The 27,698-nt window shown below is 41.7% G+C and overlaps 1 protein-coding gene across 1 annotated transcript in view; it reads left to right on the top strand.

The window, feature by feature from the left end:
- The window catches only part of Adgre1 (adhesion G protein-coupled receptor E1), a 116,954-nt gene that overhangs the window by 58,255 nt on the left and 31,001 nt on the right, over positions 1–27,698 (top strand). The window lies entirely within an intron of this gene.

Raw genomic sequence — 27,698 nt, 5'->3', positions numbered from 1 at the left:
AGTGTTTTAGGGTCCCGTTTAACATCCCATCTGTTCCCGGGCACGCTTGTTAATCAAGCTTGCGATTAGCACAGAAGGTTTTTGCAGTTTAAGCAGTTTTCCCTGTTGTTTCATAAGGGGAGGGGAACACAGCGGTCTCTGGGGTCATTAGACGGTCAACGTGGAGTCACGTTAGCTCAGTCGGGTCTCACAGCTGTGAACCCCAGCTTCTTGCCTTCTTGGCTACACAACCCCCAATAAAAATATCATAACTCACACAGATATAAAACGAACATAGGGGAAGGATCTTACTCTATGCGCTAATCAGTGAGGCTAACAGGTGGATGTTCGACCTGCCTCCTGAGAGAAGGCTAAGAACTTCTGTGTGTTATATATTATTTCTATATGCCCTTTGCTCTCTATACAACATGTGGTTGAACTATTGTGTTAAAAAACATGGAACTATAATATGTATCATGGACCACCTGTTATGTAGTCTGTTATATTGCATACTTATCACGTATGTGTATGTTGTACATGTTACGTACAATATATAACTACACACTGCCAGCCTTTTTTGCGGATGCAGGAGATGGGATTCCTGGGCTCATGTGTGCTAGGCAACTGCTGTGCCACTGACTACACCCTGAGCCCTAATATGGTTTTAAATGGCAGTGATAGTACAGGAGTCGGCTCTTGCGCTTAGAAGCCAGCTGTAAGACTAACACCCACCAAGGAAGTTGAAATTATCCATGCTCACACCACATGGGATGATTTCCTCAGAAATACTCCTGGCTGCACATCAGCAACATTTAGTGGCCTAATGATACACAGAACTATTTTTCTTGCAAGTAGAGGCGGATTGCATTAGGTGTTGCTGTTATTGCTTCCATTTCTCAGCAGTGTGGTAAAAGATCTAGGCTCTCCGGACTGGGGAGGTGAATCTTAGTGGTAGAGGAAATGCTTTTGCGAATGTGAGGCCCAGGATTCCATCCTCACCACCAAGAAAAGAAAAAGAATATTGAAGCTGCTCCTGGCTTTCCTTGTGCTCCAAGGCAGGTCAACTTTTGATGTTATTTTCATTTTTGTAAAGTGGCCTCCAGAGCTCCAAACCTTGTTCGAGGAAAGAAAAAGCAGGATGGAGTAGAAGCAGCCACCTCTCCTTCTGTATTTCTCTCTTAACAAGACACAGAAGCTTTCCCAGAACCACTGCAGAAGTTTTCACTTTGTCAGAACTAGATAAAATGACCACTCCTTCTTACAATGAACCTGAAGAAAAACCAGTGTTGAATTTTTAGATAGAATAAGAGTTATCAGTGGTAAAGTGACTGGGAGTGGCTTTTGGGTTTGCCAACAGGGCTTGCTACGCCGGAGACAATCACTTAATATCTTCCCGTTTATCTTTGTTCCTATATTTACGTCTGTGTATTCCTGAGCCCCATGCTTCTGGAAATAACGGTCTCTGGATAACCTGTGTAGCTTCAGACTGTGAACAGATTCTGTTTTCTGTCTTCTAGAGTTAAAGTGCTTGCTTGCTTTCAAACATACTATTTTGGAGCAATATTTGAGAATTACAAGTGCCTCCAGGAACCAACTCTGAAATCTCCTCTTCATGGCTTATTGTGGAAAAGAAAGACTCTGCCAGCTCAAAAACTCTCTGGACAATTCAGAGGCTGAGAAACAGAAGTTTCTTCCCCAAATTGCTGTGTTATCTTCTGCAGTTTGCAACTCTCTGGATTTCCAGAGTTCTTGAAAAGAACATATCCCAGCTCCATCACATGACTGAGAACACATGGCCGCCATTTTGTTTCTTGGTGCCCGGCCTCAAATGTGCCCCTCTAGACACAGAAAAGATCTCCGTAAATGATTCGACACCTGCCTGAGTGAATTACTATCAAACAAAGGCATCTCCTGTCTTTACAGAAATAATCCGTACAATGTCAAGGAGGTCTTGGGGAGGCAATGACTGACATGCAGAGACAGAAACTACTTTGGTATAGTCATTTAAAAGGGTTACACTGTTAAAGTGGGGCCCCTTCCAGGAGCAGACTGCTAGCACTTCCTGTAGCACGCACTCAAGGGCAATGTCCTTTGGGAAAGGCTCTGGTTTCTTTGGAGTTTTCAAGTAATCAATTCCTCCCTAGTTTTTCAGAGCTTGGTTATGACTTGGGTAGGATTTGCTGTGTCCTCACCTCTCCCTATGTTTTCTCCTACTTTAACTCTAGGCTTGGATTTATACTTGCTTTGACCAGCGCATTGTTAGCAAATGAGGCTCAGCAGAAATTCAAAACTGCTGCGTTTCCTTCATGCCATTGAAATGTTTAGGTCTGCTTACTCTTGCTTTCTTTCCTCCACCGTGGAATGTGCCCAAGCTCACCTGTGAGAGGTACCTAAGAAGCACATGGAGAAGAACCAGGAATTCCAGTTATGCACACTGTGGCTGCATTTGGCCAAGCTGTAGTTGACTCTAGTCACACAAGGGAACTCGGCCAACATCAACAGACCTGAGGAGCTGCCCCGTGTACTCAGGGGCAACAATAAGATAGCACTGTGGTAAGACACGGAGTTTCCGTGTGGTTTGTTCTGAGGCAGCATGTGTGTGAATTCCTAAGGGATACAACAACTAATAAATTGCCAATGTTTTGCATTTGATCAAAGCAATGCAAAAATTATTTGGGCCTTCCTTTTTCTCTGGTATGTCAGGATAATAATTTTTGTACTGCTAAGGTAACGTCCTTTGTGATAGAGGAGTTTCAGGTGGCTTTGTCTTAGCCTATCTTAGTGCTACAAACTGGTTTTAAGTATCGTCACCTTAGGATCTGTATGTATCTAAGGTAAGTGGATAAAGTGTGGCTCTCATTTATTTTGAATATGATCCATGTTTACAATGTATAATGATCCAGGCAGAGTACTTAGTATTTTCCTTTTCCTAAATGTTTAAACGTTTTTATTAATATACAATAATTGTACGTATTTATAGGGTACAGTATAATATTGCAAAGCTTGTGTGCAATATGTATTGAGCAGATAAGGATAATAACGCATTCATCTCACTGTTATTCTGTGGGGGTGTTTTTGTTTGGTTTTTTGGTTTGTTTGGTACTGAGGATTGAACTCAGGCCCTTGTGTTTGCAAGGCAGGCAGCAGAACCTCTGAGCTAAATCCCCGGCCATCACTGTTACTTTGAGTCTAGTGTTTTCAAGCCTCTCTCTCCTAGTTATTCGGATAACACATAGTAGTCGATTGTGCACTATAGACACCCCTTGTGCTGCAGGGTGCTAGAATTTATTACTTCTGTACAGTTGGGTCCCTGTCATTCAGTTTCACTTTGTTGCCCTCCTTTCTCCTTTCCAGTCTGTAGCAGTCACTATTGTATACACGTTTGTGACCTACTGGACATCCACGTCTGGAGAAGCATGCCTTACCTCTCTTCGAATGCATGTTTCATTCAACATAATGCCTTCGGTGCCGTATATGTTGTTTAGAACGGCAGGGCATTATTATTTTCATGGCTAAATAATATGCCGTCGTGTACACGTACCACATTTCCAATCAACCCACAGGTCCACCAGTGGATAAATGAATAAATGCGTCTCACTCTAAATGCCAGGCTACTCTTGGTAGATTCCTGTCACCCTTGATATCTCATTTGACGCCACTAGAGAGGGAAGGAGACATAAAGGTACCAATGTTGCCGATATCTAATAATTAATGGAGACTAACTCTCCTTAAAATCCAAACAATTTGTGGTGTCTAAGAAAACTACAGAATCGTCTACTCAGAAAACCCTTATTGACCGCCTACCCTGTGTGTTGTCCCCAGGACATTAAATTATTGAAACATTGAAAAGGAAAGCTTGTAGAACTCAAAACAGTTTTTCTTCAGTTTTGTTTTTGGCACATGTTTGCATTACATAATGGTTCCGCTTGTTGTGGGGGAGTTGGTCCATGGACGTACCAAATATCAGTTCTTTTTTCATCCCCTTTCACTGACCTCACCCCATCTCTTGATCCCTTTCCCATTTTAAAAATATGTCTCTGCTTCCTATTAGCTATCTTTTATTTCATTTTTATTGTTGTTTTGGGTTTCTCATTTAGAGAGCACCATGCAATAGTCAAACTTCTGTGTCCGATTTAACTTTAAATTTAAATATTCAATTTATCCCCCAATTGGAATGATTAAGAAAGGTACTCTTCTGGTTTTTCAAATATCTTTATTAGTCCATATTACTTACAAAATATTACGTTTTAGTGCGGCATTTTCACTCATGCTGATAAGATAATTTGCTTGTGTCCATTCCCCAGTTACACTCTTTTATACTACTGTCCGTGTCCCCTTTATTTCACTCTCTTGTATAAGAATAGTTTCTCTTTCAATTTTATGTCATGTTTTTTTAGATCTCACACACTCCAGAAATGATACTTGTGATACTTGTCTTTCTGAGTCTAGCAAATTTGTTTAATAATAATCTTCAGTTCCATTAATGTTCCTGAGAATAACATTATTTTGCTCTTTTTTCTGGCTTCATAATACTTCCTTATTTATCTCTTCACAGTTTATCCATTCATGTGCTGTTGTGAATTGTGCCACAGTAAACATAAGCGTGAAGGCATCCGTGTAGTACCCTTACTTTAAATCCTTGGGACTACTGTAAGGAGCTGTGTAGCTGGGTCATGTTTTAGTTCTGCTTTTAGTTTGTTGAAGAATCTTGATGTTGATTTCTATAGAAGACAAACTACTTTACTTTGACACCAGCAGGGTAGAAACATCTCTACAAACATGCCCCAGTTGGAAAAAGTTCTGTTAACCTCCCCTGGGTGTACCTTCTGCAGTTGTTGGAAGTATCTGCAGAAGTATAGCAAGCTGAATTTTTGGCGTAGTTTAATTCTGGTGTTTGTGGAATTGTTGTCTGGACCTCCCCACAGGAATTGCATTGGAGTCTTATCTGTCTCTTTATGTCAGGTAGTGTTTTGTTTTGTTTTGGTACTGGGGATTGAACTCGGGACCTTGTGCTTGCAAGGCAGGTGGCGGCACCACTGAGCTAAATCCCGGCCTGAGTAGTGTTTTTCAAATGGAAATTATGTGTACCAATGTTCAGAACCTATGTATTTACACTTGTTTTATATTCCTGGCAGACTGTTTCCTTTGCCTATATGTAGCACCTTCTGTGGTCATGTGTGACTAATTTTGTCTGGAAGTATTCTTGGTCATATATGATTGTGGCTAATCCTGCTGGTTTTCAGATTCCGCTTGGATGAAATAATATTCTACACCCTTTCACTTTCAGCATGTGTATGTTCTTGCAGGTGTGGTGTGTTTCTTTCAGGCAGCACAGCTGTGGGTCCTGGTTTTTATTCAGCCGTCCGGTCTGAGTCCTTTCCTTGGAGAATTAAGATCATATATATTCAGGGTTGTTATACACATGTATATAGTAATTCTTGCACTGAAATATTTCTTTGTTTGATTCTTCCCTAATTCTCAAGTGCTTCCTCTTTTGTTTTTTGTTTGTTTTGTTTTTGTTTTTTCAATTAATTTTATTGGTACATTTTAGGTACACAGTATAGTGACATTCATCACTAGAGATTTGTACCTTTACATAATCCTTCTTGATTCTTATTTTTCCCCATTCCCCTGCCCTCCCTTCAACACCTCCATGCCTCCCTATTTACAAAGACATCATTTCCATTTTTTCCTTTTTCTCATGTTAATTCCATCCCCATCTTTCTTTCCCCCCGCCAATTCCCCTTCCCCTTTGCACCTTTTCTTCCTATTTCACATTATCTATTATAATTTTAAGTCCTTATTTACACTTTCAGTTTTTCACACTAGAGAAGCTATTTTGCATTTACACATATGCATCCTATTTATTTTACTTCAGAGTATCGCCTCAATGTGCATCCATTTAGCTATGTCTCCAGTTTCTCATTATTTATGGCTGCGTAGTACTCCATTTTATAGAAAGACACATTTTCTTTATCTTGTCTCCTGTTGATGGGCAGTGGGCTGCTTCCAAGTCATAGTTATCACAAATTGTGCTGCTGTGAACATGGGTGCACATATATCACTGTGGTATGATTATTTCAATTCTTTGGGGAAGATACAAAGCAGGGGAATAGCCGGGTTAACTGGGACCTCTAGTCCTAGTTCTCTCAGGTATCTCCACACTGATTTCCACAGTGGTTGCACCAGTCTGCACTCCCACCAGCAATGGAACAGGCCTCTTTCCCCACAGCCCCACCAGCATTTGTTATTGGTTGATTTCATGATAGCAGCCATTCTTTGTGGGGTGAGGTGCAATCTCAGTGTTGTTTTCATTTGCATCTCTTGAATGACCAGTGATGTTGAACATTTTTTCAAATGTTTATTTGCTGTTTCTACTTCTTTGTTCATTTCAGAAGCCGATTTTCTAAATAGTAAACCTTTGTCTGAGGGAGAGCTGGTGATAAGTTTTTCCCACGTTATGGCTTGTTTCTTCACGCTTTTGGTGGTATCTCTCGCTGTGTAGAAGCTTTTTAACAAGAGATCCCACTTCTTGATTGTTTGTGCTAGTTTATGGGCCACTGAGGTTTTGTTCATAAAATCTGTTCCTACACCAGTGTCTTCAAGAGTTACCTAGCCTCTCTCCCAACCAGTTTGCTGTTTCTGTTTTAAAATTTAGGTCTTTAATCCATTTTGATTTTAGTTTAGTGCACAGTGAGAGATATAGGTCTAGTTGTAATCTGTGGCAGGTTGAAACCCAGTTTTTCCAGCACCATTTATTAAACAGGCTGTCTTTCCTCCAGGGAGGGTGTTTGGCTCTTTTGTTGAGAGTTCCCTTTTGTCCAGGTGGCTGAGGGTGTCTTCTGGAGTTGTTTCTACATCTTCTGATTTGTTCCAGTGGTCCTTGGGTCTGTTTCTTTGCAAGTACCCTGCAGGTTTTGTGTTTTTTTTTTCCTCATTGAGTTTATTGGTACATTTTAGGTGTACGGTACAGTTACATTTATCATTGGGATCTTTTACCTTTACACGACAGGTCTTGGTTCTCATTTTTTTCCCCTTGTCCCTGCCCTACCTTCATCCCCTCCTCCACTACCCATTTACAAACATTTTATTTCCATTTTTTCATTTTTCATATTTTTTCGTTTCCCTTATTACCTTTCTCCTACCCTTCCCACTTTCCCTACACCTTTAGCCCCTTTCTTCCTATTTCACATGGTCCATTATCTCATTAGGATCTTATGTACTATTACAGTTTATTCACTCCAGAGAAACTATTTGGTATTTACACCTGTGTGACTTATTTATTTCACTTAGGAGTATGTCCTCAATATGTATCCATTTTTCTATGAATGAATCTATTTTCTCATTCTTTATGGCTGAGTAGTATTCCATTTTATAGAAAAACCACATCTTCTTTATCCAGTTTCCAACTGATGGGCAAATGGGCTGTTTCCAAGATTTAGCTATTACAAACTGTGCCGCTATAAACATGGGTGCACATACTTCTCTGTGATATGATTCTTTTAGTTCTCTTGGAAAGATACCCAGCAGAGGGATGGCTGGGTCAAATGGAACCTCCAGTCCAAGCTCTTTGAGTATCTCCATATTGATTTCCACAGTGGTTGCACCAGTCTGCACTCCCACCAACAATGGAGAAGGGTTTCTTTCTCCCCACAACCCCGCCAACATTTGTTATTGTGTGATTTCTTGATAGCAGCCATTCTTTGTGGGGTGAGGTGGCATCTCAGTGTTGTTTTCATCTGCATCTCTCGAATGACCAGTGATGTGGAATATTTTTTCATATATTTACTTGCTGCTTTTACTTCTTTGTCTGAGAAATGTCTATTCCTTTCAGATGCCCATTTTTGAATCGGGTCTTTATATTTGGGGGGCTGGTTGTTTTGAGTTCTTTATATATTCTCGATAAGTGCCCTTTGAGGAGCAGCTGGTAAAAACTTTTTCCCACATTGTAGGTTGTCTCTTAGTTCTGTTGATAGTTTCTTTTGCAGTGCAGAAGCTTTTTAATAAGATGAGATCCCGTTTGTTGATTCTTTGTGCTAGTACCCGTGCTACTGAGGATTTGTTCATAAAGTCTTTTCCTATGCCGATATCTTCCAGAGTTCTGCGTAACTTACCTTCCAGCAAGTTTAGTGTTTCTGTTTTAATATTTAGATCTTTAATCCACTTTGATTTTAGTTTAGTGCATGGTGAGAGATAAGGGTCTAGTTTTAATCTTTGGCAGGTTGAGATCCAGTTTTTCCAACACCATTTATTAAAGAGGCTATCTTTCCTCCACTGAGGATGGTCAGCTCCTTTGTCAAAGATGGCGTAGCTTAGTACATCTGGAGTTGTTTTTGTGTCTTCCAATCTGTTCCACTGATCCTCAGCTATGTTTCTTTGCCAGTACCATGCTGTTTTTATCACAGTGGCTTTGTAGTATAGTTTCAAATTGGGAATTGTTATATCTGCTGCCATGTCTCTGTTGCCTAGGATGGCTTTTGCTATTCTAGATCTCTTCTGGTTCCAAATGAATTTTTGGATTCTTTTTTCTAGTTCTGTGAAATATAGTGTTACAATTTCAATAGGCATTGCATTGAATCTGTATAGCAGTTTTGGTAGTATGGCCATTTTCACTATGTTGATTCTTCCTACCCAGGAGCAGGGGATATCTTTCCATTTTCTTATATCCTCTTCAATCTCTTTTTTCACAATGCTGTAGTTTTCAGCATAGAGGTCTTTTGCTTCTTTTGTTATATTGATTCCGAGATACTTCTTTTTTTTTGTATGCTATTGTTAAAGGAATCATTACCCTAATTTCTCTCTCAGTGACACTGTTATTTGTGTACAAGAAGGCTATTGATTTTTGGGTGTTGACCTTATATCCAGCTACTCTGCTAAAAGTGTCAGTTAAGTCCAGAAGTCTTTTGGTAGAGTTTTTTTGGGTCTTCAATGTAGAGTATCATATCATCAGCAAATAATGACAATTTAACTTCTTCCTTTCCTATCTTTATTGCTTTAATTTCTTTCTCTTGTCTAATTGCTATGGCTAATGTTTCCAGAACTATATTGAAGAGGAGTGGTGATAGTGGGCATCCTTGTCTTGTTCCTGATTTTAACGTAAAGGTTTTCAGATTTTGGCTATTTAGTATGATGTTGGCTGTTGGTTTTTCATAGATAGCCTTTATTAAGTTGAGCTATAGAACATCTATTCCAATTTTTTGCAGGGTTTTTATCATGAATGGGTGTTGAATTTTGTCAAATGCTTTTTCTGCATCTATAGAGAGGAACATATGATTTTTGTCCTTGACTCTGTTAACATAGTGTATTACATTTATTGACTTATGTATGTTGAACCATCCTTGCATCCCTGGAATAAATCCGACTTGGTCAGGATGTATGATCTTCTTGATGATCCTCTGTATTCTGTTTGCTAGTATCTTATTAAGGATTTTTGCATCTATATTCATTAAGAAGATTGGCCTGTAGTTCTTTTTTTTTTAGTTGTGTCTTTCCCTGGTTTGGGAATCAAAGTGATACTTGTTTCCAGGAATGAATTTGGAAGTATTGCTTCCCTTTGAATTTCATTGAAAAGTTTGAAGAGTAATGGCAGTAGTTCTTCTCTAAATGTCTTGTAAAATTCAGCAGTGAATCTATCAGGACCTGGGCTTTTCTTTGTTGGTAAATTTTTAATTACATTTTCAATTTCATTGATTGTAATTGGGGTGTTTAAAATGTTTTTATCTTCTTTGTTCAACTTTGGTAATTCATAAGTATCTAGAATTCCTTAATCTGTCCATTTCTTCTGTGTTTTCCATTTTGTTACAGTACAGGTTCTCAAAGTAGGTATTGATTATCCTAGGGATTTCTGTTGGATCTGTTGTGACTTCACCTTTTTCATTCCTAATTGCATGGATATGAGCCTTTTCTTTCCTTTTTTTGATAAGGTTAGCTAAAGGTTTATTTTATCAATTTTATTTATTCTTTCAAAAAACCAACTCTTCGATTCATTTATTTTTTGTATTGTTTTCTTAGTTTCCATTGCATTGATTTCTGCTGTTATCTTTATAATTTCCTCTCTTGTTTGAGCTTTGGGTTTTTCTTGCTCTTGTTTTTCTAGGAGTCTAAGATTCATCATTAAGTTGTTTATTTGAGCTCGCTCTATTTTCCTAGTGTGGGCATTTGGTGCTATGAATTTTCCATGTAGAACTGCTTTCATTGTGTCCCATAGATTCCTGTATGTGGTGTTGGCATTTTCATTTATTTGTAAAAACTATCTGATTTCTTCCTTAATTTCCTCTGTGATCCATTGATTGTTCAGGAGAGTGTTGTTCAATTTCCATGTGTTTGTGAAGTTCCTATGGTTTCTTGTGCTGTTGATCTCCAGCTTGATTGCACTATGACCTGATAATATACAGGGAATAACTTCGATTCTTTTACATTTATTCAAACCTGTTCTGTGAGCTAGTATGTGATCTATCGTGGAGAATGACCCATGTGCAGCCAAAAAGAATGTATATTCTGATTTTTTGGGGTGGAACACTCAATAAATGTCTATTAAGTCCATGCTTTCAAAAGCATGGTTCAATTCTAGTATTTTGTTGTTGACTTTTGGCCTAGATGATCTGTCTATTTGTGAAAGTGGGGCATTTAGGTCCCCTACTACAATTGTATTAGTGCTTGTTTGGTTTTTCATGTTTCTTAATATTTCTTTTATATAGTTGGGGGCATTAGCATTTGGTGCATATATGTTTATGATTGTCATCTCTTCCTCTTGACTTATTCCCTTTACAAGGAAGTAGTGGCCTTCTTTGTCTCTTTTAATCAGTTTTGGTTTGAAATTTATTTTGTCTGCAAATAAGATTGCTACCCCTGCATTTTTCTGGGCTCCTGTTGCATGGAGAATTGTTTTCCATCCTTTCACTTTCAGTGTGTGGGCTTCCTTTTGCACTAGGTGTGTTTCTTGTATACAACATATTGTTGGATTTTGCTTCTTAATCCATTCTGCTAGTCTGTTTCTCTTGATTGGTGAGTTGAGGCCATTGACATTGATGGTTATAACTAATATGTACTGACTTATTATTGTCATGTTATTGGCCTTTTGTTGACTCTTCTTACTTTTTCGCCTTCTCCTTTTAGTTTCTTACCTTGCCTATTTGATTTGCTCTGTTGGGCCTCATGGTGTTGTTGCCTTCATTGTCTTTTTCTAGGATCTTGTTTAGAATTCCTTGTAGTGCTGGTTTGGTATTCATGTAGTTTATCAGGTGTTCTTTGTTGTGGAAGTATCTTATTTTTCCATCCATTTTGAAAGAGAGTTTTACAGGATACATCAGTCTATGTTGGAGGTTGTTTTCTTTTGGTACTTGAAATATCTCACTCCAGGCTCTCCTTGACCTGAGGGTTTGTGTTGAAAAGTCTGCTGTGATTCTGATGGGCTTTCCTTTGCATGTGATTTGTTTCTGTCTTTGTGTCTTGCTTAAGTGTTGTCTCATTTTTATTTTTGTTGTTGGGCTGTCCTTGGTTTAATCTCTGGGTTATCATCCAAATCTTCCTGATATAGTTGCACCCTAGCTTCTGAGTCTCTAACGACCCACAGACATTCTCATCTTCATAACATCAGAGAAAACAGCTCATCAAATCAACCACAATCCTTTATCCGAACTGATACAATCAGCAACACAATATGATCAAGCACAACTCGGAAACTGACCACCTGTGGTAGTCACTAGTCTATCACCCTTAAACCATGTGAATTAAATTGAAATCAAGAAGCAGTCCAGAACATGTCTGCAGTGAACAAACTTTTCAACATAGTATATTTACCATTTAGGGTGGGAGCTGAGACAGAGCTAGGATGAGAGGAGTAGATAAGTGAAAGAATTGGAGAAGGTTTCAAGTGAAGCCAGAGGACATAGAATGACCACACAATATTCAGGAAACTGTTGAATTCAAAAGGGGTAGACAGAGTAGAAGTATAAGGACTGTAACAGTAATAGGGGCTCACTTTCCCTTGAAACCACTGACCCCTGTGTGAGGTAGAATTACAGAAGAAAAGAACATAGAGAAAAGAGAAAAATGATAAAAGAAGAAATCTGAGTCAGGGCAGGAGCAGAAACAGAAAGGGAGATGAGGGATAATATGGTGGAGCAAGAGACTGAGTTGGAGAAAGAGGACAGAAAAAAGAAAGAATTTGAAGAGTGGAATGAGGAAAAGAAAGAAAACAATGGATTTGAAGGGCCTCTTTCAGACTATATCTCTGCTGTCTTAATATACCACATGCGCAGCCATGTGCTGAACCAAGTCCCCTGATCTCAGCTAGCTGATGGCAGAACCCCACAACACAGACTGACCTCAGGCTGCAAGACCCAGATTGAGTTTCCCGACCTCCTGAACAGTTGAACTCCACACCGTTCTACTACAGGTTTCCCACACCCTTTCTTTAAAGATGCTCAAACTTGGGAACTCAGAAGAATACCCTTTATCACCACCTCTGCCTCTGCAGAGTGGTTCCAAAGACTGGCACAGTCAGGAGGTCTGGGAGTGTGTGGGGCGTTGGGGGAGTTGAGAGGGTTCAGGATGCCTGTGCAGCTACCTACCTGGCTCTGGAGCGATGGTGGCGGCCCTCCAAACTTTTCTTAACTCTTCCCCTTTCCACAAGACAGCCCCAAAGGTTCCTGACCCACATGGCCAGCAAATGTCATAGCAACAGCCCCATTCTTGATACCAAATTCTGTTCTAGTTACTTTTCTGTCATTGCTGAGACAAAATATCTGACATCCAAAGTTAAAGGGGAAAAGGGTTATTTGGCTTACAGTTCATAGAGGTTTTAGGCCATAATCGGCAGGCTCCGAGGCAGGGTGGCAGAAGGTAACAGTCCATGGAGGCAGAAGACAAGTGTCTTTCTTCCCCTTAGAGCTTATTCAGACTTCTTAGTGTGGGTAGCACTCACAGCCTTAATCCTGCTGCCCTTACGTCTAGCCCTACCCTGAATCAGTCACACACTCTAGATTTAGCCAACTCTGAGAAAGCACAGGCTTTGGGGGGACATCTAAACACAAGCCAGACCAAGAACTTTAACAAAATAGCAGTAATTAAGTTAAAAACTAGGCATATGATCTGAATAGACACTTGGGAAAAAAAGAATCACAAATGGCCAATAAATTTTGGGGAAACTGCTCGATACCATTAACCATCTGGGAAATGCACAATAAAATATCTAGCAAGATCTCATTTCACCCTGGTTAAAAACTGAGACGGTTATGGGGAATAAAAACCACAGAAAATAACAGAAGTTGATAAACACGTGACAAAAAGGAACCATCAGGCATTTTTGGTGGGAATGCAGATTAGACAGACACTATGGAAAACAGTGTGAAGTTTCCTCTTTTTCTTTACATTTCTGTTTTTTGTTGTTGTTGCTGGAATTAGAACCCAGGACCTCACTTGTGCTGAGCCCACCTTGTACCTCTGAGCTGTGCTGCAGCTCCATGTACAGCTACCTTATCCACGCTGATATTTTCTCTGTGCCATCACATGTGAATCCTACGTACCTCAGCCCATCCTGATATTTTGTTTCCGCGTGAAATAAAAAGGTAAAGCCCAGAAAACTTTGCCATTATAAAAGTTTTTAGCATTGACATCCTTTTTTACTTTTTGTTTGAATTACAGTATGTTCTTATCTCCCGCCATCATTTTCTGTGTGATGTTTGGATCACATATGATCAGAACAGAAATAAAGGCCAAAGTGGTCTAGATATTGTGCAAAGTGATATTCAAATAAAATGCATAATTTTGCAAAAATCCAAATGGGTCAGTTAGGTTCATTGTTGAAAACTGTCTGAGAGTAGCAATTTATTTCTCATTTATTAAGATAAAAGCCATGTGACACGATTCAGTATTTAAATCATTTTATTTTATTTTTAAGATATTTTAGAGGAATATAGCCTTTATTGTTTTCTTGAAGGCTTTTTATCTTTCAATTACCAAAATAATCCCCCAGGAAAAATTCATGGTTTTATGTTCTTTTCTTTTTTTTCTCATTGAGTTTATTGGTACAATTTAGGTATACAGCACAGTTACATTCATCATTGGGATCTTGTACCTTTACATGACAGGTCTTGGTTCTCATAAAGAACTCAAATCAGCCCTTCCCCAAATATAAAGACCCGATTTAAAAATGGGCATCTGAAATGAACAGACATTTCTCAGACAAAGAAGTAAAAGACACAAATAAATATATGAAAAAATGTTCCACATCACTGGTCATTTGAGAGATGCAGATGAAAACAACACTGAGATCCACCTCACCCCACAAAGAATGGCTGCTATCAAGAAATCAATCAATAACAAATGTTGGTGGTGCTGTGGGGAGAAAGGAACCCTTCTCCATTGTTGGTGGGAGTGCAGACTGGTGCAACCATTAATGTTCTTTTCTGTGTTTTCTTCTTTTTTTTCTCTCATGAGTTTATTGGTACAAATTAGGTATACAGCACAGTTATATTCATCATGGGATCCTGTACCTTTACATAATAGGTCTTGGTTCTCATTTTTCCCCTGGTCCCTGCCCTCCCTTCACCCCCTCCTCCCCTCCCCGTTTACAAACACTTCATTTCCGTTTTTTCCTTTGCTCATATTTTTTAATTTCCCTTACTAGCTTTCCCCTACCCTTCCCACTTTCCCTACACCTTTTCCCCTTTCTTCCTATTTCACATTGTCCATTATCTCATTAGGATCTTCTGTACTATTACAGCTTTTCCCACCAGAGAAACTATTCGGTATTTACACATGCGTGACTCATTCATTTCACTTAGCAGTATATCCTCAATATGGATCCATTTTCCATGAATGAATCTAATTTCTCATTCTCTATGGCGGAGTAATACTCCATTTTATAGAAAAGCCACATCTTCTGTGTTCTCTTCCAAGCGCTTCGCTGTCTCCTTGAAAAACTCGGCATACAGTCGTTTTACAGAGCAGTTGATCGCGCTGTGACATTTTCATGCATACAGACAGTGCACTCTGAGCACAGTCATTGTCCACGAATAGCCGGTTCTCCTAGTCTGGCTTATTTTACATAACACTGATCTCCCAGTTCATCCATTTTCTTGCACATGACGCGATTTCACTCTCCTCTGTGGCTAACGCTCTACTGTGTATATCTGCCGCATGATCTTCACCCAGCCATGTGTTGATAAGCACCATGGCTGATTCCGTAATCTGGCTTCTGTGATAATGTCATGTGTGCAGGTACTTCTGTAACACGCTGACTTTGATCCATCAGGGCATATCCCGAAATGGGCTAGAGCCGGATCGTACGGTGGGTCTCATCTTAAATTTTGAGAAACTGTGTGCTAATTTCCACAGTGACTGTACTAATTTACAGTCCCACCAACAGTCTAGAAGATCCCCTTCCCCATATCTCATTGGCTCTTTGTTTTCCTTGATGATAGTCATTCTGACTGGGGTGAGATTGAATCTCAAGGTGGCCTTTAGTTGTGTGTTCCTAATGGCTAAAGATGTTGAACATTTTTTCATATACTTAATGGCCATTTGTACTTCTTTTCAGGAGTGTCTGTTCGGTTCACTTACCCATTTATTGAAGAGATTACTCGCTCTTTTCATGTTGAACTTTTGTGTTGTTTACATACGCTGGACATTAACACTCCATCTGAAGGGTAGCTGACAAAGATTTCTCACTCTGTGAGCTAGCTCTTCAATCTGTTTCTGTTTTTAAAATGTTATTTTTGTATTCATTAATTTTACTGGTACATTTTAGGTATACAGTATGCTGACGTTCATTATTGAGTATTTGTACCTTTACGTGATATATCTTGGTTCTTATGTTTTCCCCATACCCCTGCCCTCCCTTCAGCCCCTCCCTATTTACAAAGACTTTGTTTCCATCTTTTCATTTTCTCATATTAATTCCATTCCCCTCTTTCCCTTCCTCTGCCCTTCCCACTTCCCCACCCCCTTTGTCCCTTTTCTTCCTATTTCACGTTATCTATTATACATTTTGATCCTTATTTACAATTTCATTTTCTCACACCAGAGAACCTATTTGGTATTTACACATGTGTGTTTTATTTATTTCACTTAAGAGTATGGCCTCAGTGTGCATCCATTTAACTATAAATGTCTCTAGCTTCTCGTTCTTTATGGCTGAGTAGTACTCTATTTTTTTAATACATCTTCTTTATCCAGTCTCCAGTTGATGAGCAATTGGGCTGTTTCCAAGTTTCAGCTATTACAAACTGTGCCGCTATGAAGACGGGTGTGCATATATTGCTGTGGTATGATTCTTTTAATTCTTTTGGAAAGATGCCCAGCAGAGGGATGGCTGGGTCAAGTGGGACCTCTAATTCTAGTTTTTTGAGGTGTCCGCATACTGATTTCCACGGTGGTTGCTCCAATTTACCCACCAACAGTGGAGCAGTGTTCCTTTTTCCCCACAGCCCCGCCAGCGTTTGTTATTGGTTGATTTCTTGATAGCAGTCATTTTTTCTGGGGTGAGGTAGAATTTCAGGGTTGTTTTCATTTGCATTTCTTGAATGACCAGTGGTGTTGGCATTTTTTTTCACATGTTTATTTGATGTTTCTACTTCTTTGCCTGAGAAATGTCTGTTCATGTCTGATGCTCATTTTTGGATTGGGTCTTTACATTTTAAACGCACAGTTCTATGGCTTTTCCTACATAAGTATTGTTGTGAGACTATTAACGCTACCAATTTCAAGAACATTTTATGACCCCTGAAAGGATGCTATGTGTGTATGAAGCAGTCCCTCCCTATTTCCCCGTGGTAACCACAAATTTACTTCCTCTTTCTTCTGGTTTGCACATCTGCATGTTTCATTTCATGGGAATCACATGCTGTGTGACATTTTAAGTCTGGCTTCTTTCCATGAGCCCAAAGTTTCGAAGATTCACCCACCTTGTAGCATTAGTTCTTGTGGCTGTGCGATAGTCTGCTTTGTACGGATGACACATTGGATCGGTCACTCGCCCCCAGAGGGGCATCAGGCTGTTCTGTTGATTTAGTGCTCTCAGCCCTTACCCACATTGTAGTGTGTGCCAGTACCTCAGTCTTTATGGCTGAGTCCATTTTATAGATGGACAACATTTCAGCCACTCATTTGGTCTTTCAGACACTTCTGCACATTTGAGTTCCCATTTTTGCTATTCTGAGTCATGCTGCTGTGAATAATCTTGTACTTATCTTTGACTGGTTACAAACATTAATTTCTGTTTATTACATATCTCAAAGTGGAACAGTAACTTTTTCACTATCTGTAGTTGTTGGTGGATTGCCCCTGCCTTTCTAATTCTTTCACACTTGACTGTCTAGATTTACTCCCCTCTCAAAGCATAGTAAAGTAGAGGTTGACCTTCTGGACACGTAGCACATATCTACATTCACACAGCAAAATACCGCCTCTTGAGATGATCACAACTCAAGTGCTGTTTATGACGGTTTTCTTATGAGAGAAGACCACGGGGCTGAGCACAGGTTTGGGGGAGAAAATCCAGATTTTCATTTCGCTGAAGTTAGGCTTGGGATATCCACGTTCAGAAATGTCCAGTGCCTAAAGCGATGCATTTGTCACTGAGTTAAGAGGCCAGAGCTTCAGCCTTTACGGTGTTTGGTTTAACAGATCAGTAGAACTGGTCCCTCAGCGTACATCCTGACCGTAACGTTGACAAGGACAGTTCCGTGGAATAGTGGGGGCCAAATCCTGTTTGGAGCAACTGTGAGGTGAGAATGAGCCACGAAGGCGTAGATACGGGGGTGTCTGACAGCCTTCACTGAGGTCTTCCCGCTAAGACACACTAAGAAATGGGGAGATACGATTCACATGCACCACCGCCACTGTTCAGCTGTGTGGCTTTGGGAGAGCCAGTTGGTCCCTCTGTGTCTCTGTTTTCTCATCTGACGATGAGTTGATAGCAATCGTCAGGGTTAAATGAGTTTGTATATACAGCTTCCATAGAACAGTGTCAAGGCAAATAGTAAATGCTCAGTAAACATCCAGTTGTCATTATTATCAGAATTTCCCCCACTCCCGGCCCTTTTCCTTTCAGAAAGAAATCCCATTTTCCCCTGATGTGGATGCACTTAACAAGTCAGAGTTTGGCCAGGGACACCTAATGTCTGCACCACATAGTTCCAGCCGGGGACCCAGGTTGTCTGCATGCTCACTGCTGTGTCTAGGGGTGATATTAGCCAACTGCTGTGGCCTCAACTGCTGCTCCTGTCCAGAACGCTTACCTGTGGTTTCGACGTGTGGCTGCTTTGTTTCCAAGAACAGGATCCAAATAAAAAAATGGACGTTGCCAGTTTCTTAAGATTTGGACCTGGGAGCTTGCATCGAGTTCCTTCTGTTATTGTCTTATTAGCCAAGAAGCCACAGACCCCAAATCCAAGAAGAGGGGATTTAGATTTCAGCTACAGCAGGAAGAGTGTAAGAGTGTATGCCTCCAAGTTTAAATACTGTTTTTGGCAATAAGAACACCTGTAAGGAAAGATTTCTTGGACATAAAGATGTCGGTATAATCTGTGGGCAAAATTCCTTTGATGTGCAGGGGCCTGGGAAGAGTGAACAGTTTGTACAAGGCGCTTCCTCAAGTTTAGGTTGCCAGTCTGGTAGGACAGAGACATTGGACTCTACTTGACTGCTGTATATTGCGTAGGCAGGGAAGGAAATTGGCACCCTAGGCCTAGCCAGTGCACATAATGTATATTCCCATTTCAAGGTGCGGGGCGTTTGTTTTAAAAATGTCTTTATCCAAGGACAGCATATGAGGAACTGGTGCTTCTGTTTGGTGCCACAGGCGTACATGTTGGCAGATAAATGTTGTTTCCTTCTTTTCCTGAAATGTGGTTTCCTCTTCGGTGACATTGGATAAGAAATATCACGCTTCCGGTTAGCACGACCAGGTCCGGCACAGTGGCACAGCATTAGCTGGTGACTGGAGAGGTATCTGGCTTGGTCTCATGAACTCACTGAGGAAGGTTTCGGGAGAGGACTGTTTCTTTGGATGTGTGCCAGAGCACAGGACACTGACAAGGGCCGGGGAAGCCTGGGTCTGGCCGTGGGGTGACAGGACGTCTACTGCTTCTTAGACTGAAGCCGGCACGGTGATGCAGAGCTCTAGGCACATGAGCGTGGCGTAGATCACTGAGGAAAAGTCCAGTGCACCGTGTAGTCCATGCAGAAAGTGGAAGCCAGGGCAAGAACGGCTCTATCTTTTCTTCCTGTGGGCCTCTTCCCTCGTTCTTGGGCTACCATCGGCCAAAGGCCACTGCAAACAGAGCATAGGAGCTGCCACTGATGCTGATCATAAAGGCCGACTTCCCAGGCACAGATCCTGTGCAGACGGCTGGAGAGCTAAACAGACTTATGTGATTATTAAATTTTGAAAGTTGACTACGTCCCAATGATCTCTTCCGAGACTCATCATCTGTCTCTTCCTAGACTGAGTTTTTGCTGCTTGGCTTTGTGAAATGGACTGTACTTTGTGGTTGTGACAGATGACGGTGAGAGCCTTTTGCCCCCACCGAAACAAAGGTATCCAAAGTCGAGATGACACGGGAAGGTCATGGACGGTGTCTCCTAACTTGTGGGTTTTGAATTGGCTATTTTTTTGTTTTGTTCAATGGCTCATAGGCCCGTCCAGGTTTTGTGTGTGTCCCTCTCTGCGGGGTGGAATTCATTCCTCAAGGGTGACACGAGCTGAACGCATTTCCTCATGAATGTCCAATTGTTGGAGGAGTTCAAGAGACTGGACAGATCCATGGTCTGAAACAGGAGGATTTTATGTCAGGTTTAAGGTGAACACCAGCTCAATGGACTCCTGACCAAAGGAAGGGCCTCAAACAAGGGGAAATCTAACTGTTATACATTTTGTCAAGGGGAGTGGTTTTTCCAGTGATGTAGTAAGTGAGTTTACTGGAACAGGACAAGGGCGGACAGTTTCATACCTTTGCCTTGAAGGAAGACAGTGTCTCATGACTCATATGAGAACAGAGTGTCATGAACTTTATTCACAGGACATAGTTATCAATTTTATCTGTACCAGAACTAGTTACAGATGCAAGAGAGAGGGAGGTGGTGGGAGGGGTACTGCTCCAGGCTGGGATGGACTTATTTTTCTTTCTTTTCTCTAAGAGTTGGAAAATTTATCGGGGATTAGAAATGGGGAATAAAAACAGCTCCTGAGAGATAGGAAGGGTCCCAGATGGGTTACCCATGAGCCCACTTCTCAAGGTGGTTTCATAGAGCAAAGTCATGAGGGGTGGGCACGACGTGGGTACCGAACTGTAATCAACAACAAGATCCCAAGGATGGCTGGTCAGGTCGTTCTGACCCCATCGTAATGACGGTGTGTGGGTGACGTCGCTGACTTTGGTCGATAATCTGTAGTCTTTGTCTTCTCATCCTTAGTGGTCTTAGTCTTAGTGGATGAACGTGAACGTTGCACCCTCAGGGAGACAAAGATCTATGTGGGAAACCCAAAGTGTGCTATGGGTGATCTCAAACTTCCGTTCATCCTTTGGGGAACTGTGCAGATCTGGCCACTGCGACTTTCGTCTCCTTCAGATGCGCCTGCAGCCACAGCTGCGAAGGGTCCTCATCCTCTTCCCTGACTTCGTGGGCCCAGTCTCGTGTGACTGCCCGTCATATTTCTACCTTCCTTAGCTGTCCGTATCATACCCCTCTCTGAGGCAGGGCCCTAACTCTGCTTAGGGGAGAAGGGTCGTAGTTTCCATCTCACCGCTCCGAGTTGAGAAGGGCTGAGGTAGGGGAGGTGGCAGTCAGGGCCTCTCCAGAGAGCTAACGTAATGGGCCTCGGGTAGAAGTCGAGTTGTAGGTTCGCCTCATGAGCTTTCTTCCCGAGGTCGAGCCGGTGGGTCCTGGTAGGAGGAGTCTAACGCATTTGTCGTGGATCCCCCTCATCCACAGGATCACGTGGAGTTCAGAAGCTTCTCCTTCAAATGATCTGGGTGAAACCTCCAAACTTGTCCAGGGCGTTAGATGTAACTCCCAACCTGCTAGGTATCAGATACGCCAAGTTTGTGCTCCCCCAAACTGAAGGGTGGATTCTAAGCTACAGTGGAGGTTAAGAGTAGGAAAATGTATTGGGGAACAGGAAAAGGAATAAGAATCGCTCCTGAGAAGAGACAGCAGGGCTCCCAAACGGGTTGCCCTGAACTTGTTTTTCTTCAAGTCCTGCTTCACCCTAAAGGCAGCTGCCCCAAGGCAGGCTGTTCTACCTTGACATCTCCTAGGTCCTTGGTTGCCCTGTGGATAAGTCAGGGCTCCGGTCGGCTGCTATAGAAAGCTAAAGCCAACACTACCAAGTCTGACCACACATGTGCTCAGAAATCTTCCTGTCCACTCTTGGGAGTGGGTCGTTAGCCTCCTCTATGGAACAAACCCTTCTGTCACGTTTTCTAAGCACAGCTGTTTCACTCCATTCTTTGTTTGGGAGTCTGATGTGAGCTGTCGTGGCCAGTGGGTGCTGCCCCCTTCCCATATTCATGGTTGCCTGGTGCGTGGGTCATCTAGGTAAATGAATTACTTCACACCGTCTTATCGACACTTCTGCGGCAGGCAGGTCAGCAGCTAGACAAGGACTATTGACTCATGAGCCCCGTCCTGTCGTGCACAGGCTCCAGCAGACTAGCAGTCCTCGCATCCCGTTAGTTACTTCTCTTTGCTCCTGCGGCAATCACACAGTGATTGCCAAACAGTGTCAGGGCAGGAAGAACCAAACTGATAGATTGGAAATTCCTACTTCTCTTTATGCAAATAAATATCACATGCAGCAGTAATTTATGAGCATATAGATTGTTCCCATTTTCCAGGATTACTCTTTGGTTTGCATGTTTTCAGTTTTGCATTCAGACGGTTTTCCCTCCAGTACAGCTTCCGAAGACAGGACTGAATCCTCTGCAAGTCACCGTGCAGTGCGTCCTACAGTCAAGACTCTGAGTGTTACACAGCCTATGTATACAGCCATGATGCCTCACTGACTATTGGAATATTTTATTGCATTGATGCTAATGAATTTATAAAAATGAGTCGGGAGATTCCATCCCGTTGGTCTAAAGGAAACAGCACTCTTGGTTAGCACTAAGGCGCTCTTCCGAGTCAATGGTTGTGCGAGTCCTGCGGAAATAACAAAAAACCCCACAAGAATGACCTGAACCAGGTAACAAATAGGGGGACTACGGAAGTTGGGGTAGAACCAAACCTACTACTCTACCTCTGTTCCCAGCAGAGGTGTGAAGACTACAACAATTTGTAAAATGTCCCAAATATTCCAGGGGCAGAAATCCCTGGAGATGGAAGCCAGTAGAGCACTCATTGTAGCAACCCTCAAGTGCAGTGCAGGCCAAACCCAGTGGTGGGACAGGGTGACCTGGAAAGAGAGACTGTCGTGCAAGGGAAGACATTCCTGATGCCGTGTGAGCCAGAGAGCAGTACGGAGGAGCGGTGCAGCTGGAGGTCATGGTCACTGGCGCAGACACCCAGGCCTGGGGCTGTGTCCCCTCCACACAGGGCACAGATGGGAGCCAGAGAGAGCAAAAGCACAGAGCTTCCCGTGGGGGCTCTAGCGGGGATAAGCTGGGAACTTGAGGTTCCAGCTACACTGTGTGGTCCCTAAAATGGTAGAGGCTCCCGCATATGGTGTTCTGGACACTGCAGGACCATCAGAGAGCTCAGGGATATTCATCCTGACCAGCACAACAGAACAATCTATTCATACTTCTTTCTTTTCTCTCTTCTTTTCTTTTCTGCTTGTGTATTGATGCTTTATTAAGCAGAATGAGGTTTGTATTTTAATACAAGTTCATCCACCGTTACCTATTTGTATCAGCTTTGTTCTTTAGCACCATAACCCTTTTAAGGGTTTTAGTCACAGATTCCCGCACCCAAAGGTCATTTCCTAAGGATACCTCACTTTCTCTGACGGTCGGTCAGCAAGTGAATACCATCCTTACCTCTTCTCTCTCCGCCTTGCTGTGTGCTCTTCCCCGGCTTTCTCTGTGGACCTTCACATAACTTCTTCTATCTCTCTGCTCCCTTCCTCCCTTTCCCATTTCTTTTTCTGTGTTTTTTGGCTTTATATTTTTCAGCTCTTCTCACTGTACACTGTCAGTACTAATTCAAATGTGTGGATGTTTAATTTTTCTAGCCTGCTCTATTAGAATTGCTCCTTGACTTTCCCTGGAACAGAAAAATAGTGATGATCTTTCTCAGCAAGTTCTCAATTACTGATCCTGTATGGTTAGCATCTCCAGTTACACTTCCGATGGGTTCTTTCTCTTCGCCACCACATTCAACTTCTCAAAACTCCTTCCCCTAAGGATGAGTTCCCTAAGTATGAGCTGGAAACCGTCAGCATTGATCTGAAGAGCCCAGCTAACACATGAGAGGGGCGTGGGCTCAGGGCCCTCCGGGAATGAGCCCAGCAGTAGAGCAGAGCAGCAAAAGCTGCAGAAGCCTTGTTGGTGAAGGTAGTGAGTCCCACCGCAGCACCGCCACCCCGAGAGAGAAGACAGAAGCGCCATTCAAATGGAACAGTTGTCACTTGAGAGCGTGAAACTTAATAGACTGAGGCTCCGTGTCTGTTACTTTTAGTGGTGACAGCGTGGGAGGCGGGGCAGACACCTATTTGAAAACAGGCTTCCCGGATGCTTGGTCTTCGACGCGTGGCTAGTTCGGAGCGCTCCATACGGAGGTGACAGCTCGGATGCGCCCCCTATCACCTCAGGGAGGGATAGGAGGAAGGCATAAGGAGACTGGGATTCCAGGTGCGGCCAGCTGCAGGTGCCCAGCCGGCCGCCATGACGATTTAGAGTTGGCTGTGGTCCCGAGAGTGAGCTCGGTCAGTATGCGCAGGCCCAAGGAGCTGTCCCCATAGACAGCGGTATCAAGATAGCACCACTGTTCTAAGACACAGAGTTTCCAGAGGGGTCTGTTATGAGGATTATTTGTGACAGCTCCTAAAGCATAGGACATCTGATGGATGCAACCAGCTGGAACATGAACAGAAAGGCATTTGGACCTCATGTCTTCTGAGCTGTCAGCATCCTTAATGCTTAAGTAATGTTTATTCCGGTAGGGAAATTTTATGAAGGCTTTTTCTGACCACTTTTGTATTATATGCTCTTCTAAAATAAAGTACTTAAGGCCGGGGGTTTAGCTCAGTGGTTCCGCCGTCTGCTTTGCAAGTGCAAGGACCCGAGTTCGATTCCTAACACCCCCCCAAAAGTGAATAAAATAAAATATAGTCCCTTGAAGGAAGCCTGTAATTTTAAGATAAGTGGGTAAAGTTGTGACTCCCACAATGCAAATTTTTCATTTACATCTCTTCTTATTTCTTATTTATTCATTTCAAACTCAGGACCTTGTGCTTGCACGGTAGGCGGCAGAACCCCTGAGCTAAATCCCTGGCCCTCAAATTTTTCTTCCTTTTGATGAGTATTACTCCATTGTGTGTGTGTGTGTGTGTGTGTGCAGTTTCTTTTTCAGCTATTGATGGGTATATAGGCCACTTCGAAAACTTAACTATTATGAGTTGTGCTGCTATAAATACGAGGACGCATGTTATATATATATATATGGGGTATATTGTGAAAATTCTATCTATGCATATAGTGTACAATGATCAGATCAGGGTGGTTAGCTTTTCCCTTTTCTTAAACACTTAATTTTTTCAGTAATACATAACAATTGTACATCTTTGAAGGGTACAGTGTAATACCTCAATATTTGCATACAATCTGTATTGACTAAATCAGAGCAATTAATCTTCTCATCTCCTTATCGTTGCTGCGTGTGGTATTTGGGGTCTTTGACTTGTAGTCATCCATCACATAGGTACCAGGCTGTTGTGGAATACAACGCCTGACACACTGGAAAGGTGAAGATATTACTTCTATCTGCTCTGGAGCCCATTCTCCAAGTTCCCTCTCCCTGCTTTCCCTCTTCTCCCTCCTCAGCCACTAGGAATCACTACTGTATATTCCAAGCAATTTCTTAAAACTCCTCTTATAAAAAAGAACAGGTGGTACTTGTCTTCTGTTCGTATAAAGACCTCCCATTCCATCCACATTGCTTCAAATGATAGCTTTATAGGCACATACGCACCACCGTGTCCACCTTGCTGTTACGGTTTTTATAGGCCCTTGAGATGTATTATTTGAGTTCGGTTCCTTTATTTTTCTAACGTAGGCACTCACAGCAATATACTTCCCTCTTAGACTTGCCTTCATGTATTCCATGGGTTCTGATGAGTTGTGTTACCATTTGCATTTGATTCTAGGAATTTTTAAATTTCTTCTCTTATTTGTTCTGAAACCCACTGATTGTCCGAGTGTACTGTTCGATCTCGATGGTCTGTACACTTTATGTTGCTGTTGATTGCATCCCAACAGTTGATTTCTCATTTTATTCCATTGTGAGCTGACAAGACGCAAGAAATGATCTCAGTTCTTTTGTATCTGTAGAGACATTCTTTATGGCCCAAAAGATGGTCAGTTTTGGAGGAAGTTCATGAGATCCAGAAGGAATATGTCCCCTGCTGTTGGATGAAACACTGTGTAGATAACTGTTCCTTCCTTTCACTCTGTGGCGTAATTTAATTATATTTGTTGATTTTTTTTTTTTTACTCTGGCTCACTTGTCTATTTGTGCATGTGGAGTATTGAAGCTCCCTGTTATGACTGTCTAGGTGTTTATCTGTCCTTTTAAGTCAAGTAGTTTGTTTTTGTTTTTGTTTTTGTTTTTTCCAGTACCGGGGATCAAACTCAGGACCTTGCACTTTTGAGGCAGGTGCAGTGCCACTGAGTTAATTTCCCAGCCTATATATATATATATATACTGCTATCTCTTCTTGGTAAATTGTTCTCTATCAATATATAATAATTTTGGTGAGTCAATTTTTTAAACCAATGGTCTCTGATTAAATTTCTCAAAATCTATGGCACTAAAGTTTACTGTTTTATACTCTGGGAGCTCTTTATCCTTTTTTGTTTTCTCTTCTTGTTTTATTTTTCAGTATTACTGAGTGAATATTCCATTTTTTTCAACCTTGCTCTCGAGTCCTAATTGTCTTCTGACTGAACTTGCCTGTGGCCAAACTTTTAACTCAATTTTTCATTTCCACAATTTCTGACTGATTCTTTTGTATAACCTCTATTTATGTACTAAAATAGTCTTCTGAGCTTGCATTGATCCACTCACTGGCGTGTTTTTTTTTTGGGGGGGGGTACCAGGGATCGAACTTGGGTCCTTGCCCTTGCAAGTCAGGTGGTGGAACCACTGAGCTAAATCCCCGGCCCTGCTTATTTATATTTTAAGCTCATCGATCACCTTAGCAATGGATTAATTCAACTGCTTAGTTACATTTTCTTTATGTTTGTTGGTTATCTCAGCAATTAATTTATTCAGTTCTTATTTTTGTCTTCTTTGATCTCTTGAAAAATTTTCACTATTGGTGAATTTTCTTTCTGGAAATTCATCCACTTCCAGGGCCTGTGATTCTGCCTCGGAGGAGATATGGATTTTGTGTTTTCTCATAATTATTGTGTTTTGGGGTTGGAAATTGCAGATTCACTAGGATAGAAAGCTCTGCCACTGTACTACAGATGTCTTTTACCAGGCAGATTTCTCCTTGTGATCTGCCCATGGCTTTGGAGTGATTCTGTCTGTCTCTGTCAACATCTGTTCAACCTATTCAGAATACAAAGATCTTTCCCTAGCACTGCCCCATGGGGAAGGAACAGTTATCTGCTACATCCCCATCCAAAGTTACAACCATTCTCTCCAACTTGTTTTTTTGTTCGTTTGTTTGTTTTGAGACAGAGTCTCACTATGTAGTTGAGACTGACCTGGAACTCACTGTGTAGCCCAGGCTGGTCTCTAACTCATAGCGATCCTCCTGCCTCAGCCTCCCAAGTGCTGGAATTACAGGGGTGTGCCACTACATCTGGCTCTCTCCAACTTATTTAAACAGTTGACGACTCTTTCAGTAGCCCACAAATGGGGCCATGGATTTAGCTCAGCGGTTCCAAGTGCAAGGTCCCGAGTTTGATTCCCAGTACAAAAATATCAATAGCCCACAAATACGAGGGAATAGACTTGGTGAATAGGCTGGGAATTAGGCAAGGGAAAGAAAAAGGAAAGAAGATTTTTTTAATCCGGAGATACAAAAACAACTGGCAGAAAGAACAAAAATTAGGTTTTGATTTGGGGGGAGGGGCCAGAAAGGGGGAAGGGAGTTTTAAGAGGTTGTGTGTGGGGGTGGCAAGATTGGAGAAAAGAGAAGGAAGTGTAAGTTAAGAAGTTAACTTTATCTGTTATCAGTTGGTTGAAGCTTTGTTTAGAAGGACCTCCATCATTTTGCTACTGCAGGGGGAGTCACAGAGAGAAGAATAATAAAGTAGCCTAGAGAAAATTAATGATATTGAGATTAATAGCAGTAATGTATATGGAGAAGAGGAAAGATACAGAAAGAAAAGAGAAAAAAATAGAAAAAGAAAAAAAAACAATACAAAAGGGTGTGAACAGAGAGATAGAAGGAGGCTTGTGAGTGCTGTAGACAGCAGAGAGAAGGCAGAATAGCTGGAGAGAAGATGTAAGGGGATGGACTGACTGTTCAAGAGAGTTTACAAAAAAGCCAAAAAAGGAAGAAGAAGAAAAAGAAGAGCCAAGCGTGGTGGCGCGCCTGTCAT

This window comes from Fukomys damarensis, unplaced genomic scaffold (assembly GCF_012274545.1).
Source record: "Fukomys damarensis isolate Sample0158 unplaced genomic scaffold, DMR_v1.0_HiC HiC_scaffold_37, whole genome shotgun sequence".
NCBI classification, from domain to species: domain Eukaryota; kingdom Metazoa; phylum Chordata; class Mammalia; order Rodentia; family Bathyergidae; genus Fukomys; species Fukomys damarensis.
This window is presented reverse-complemented; position numbering and strand designations above follow the sequence as displayed.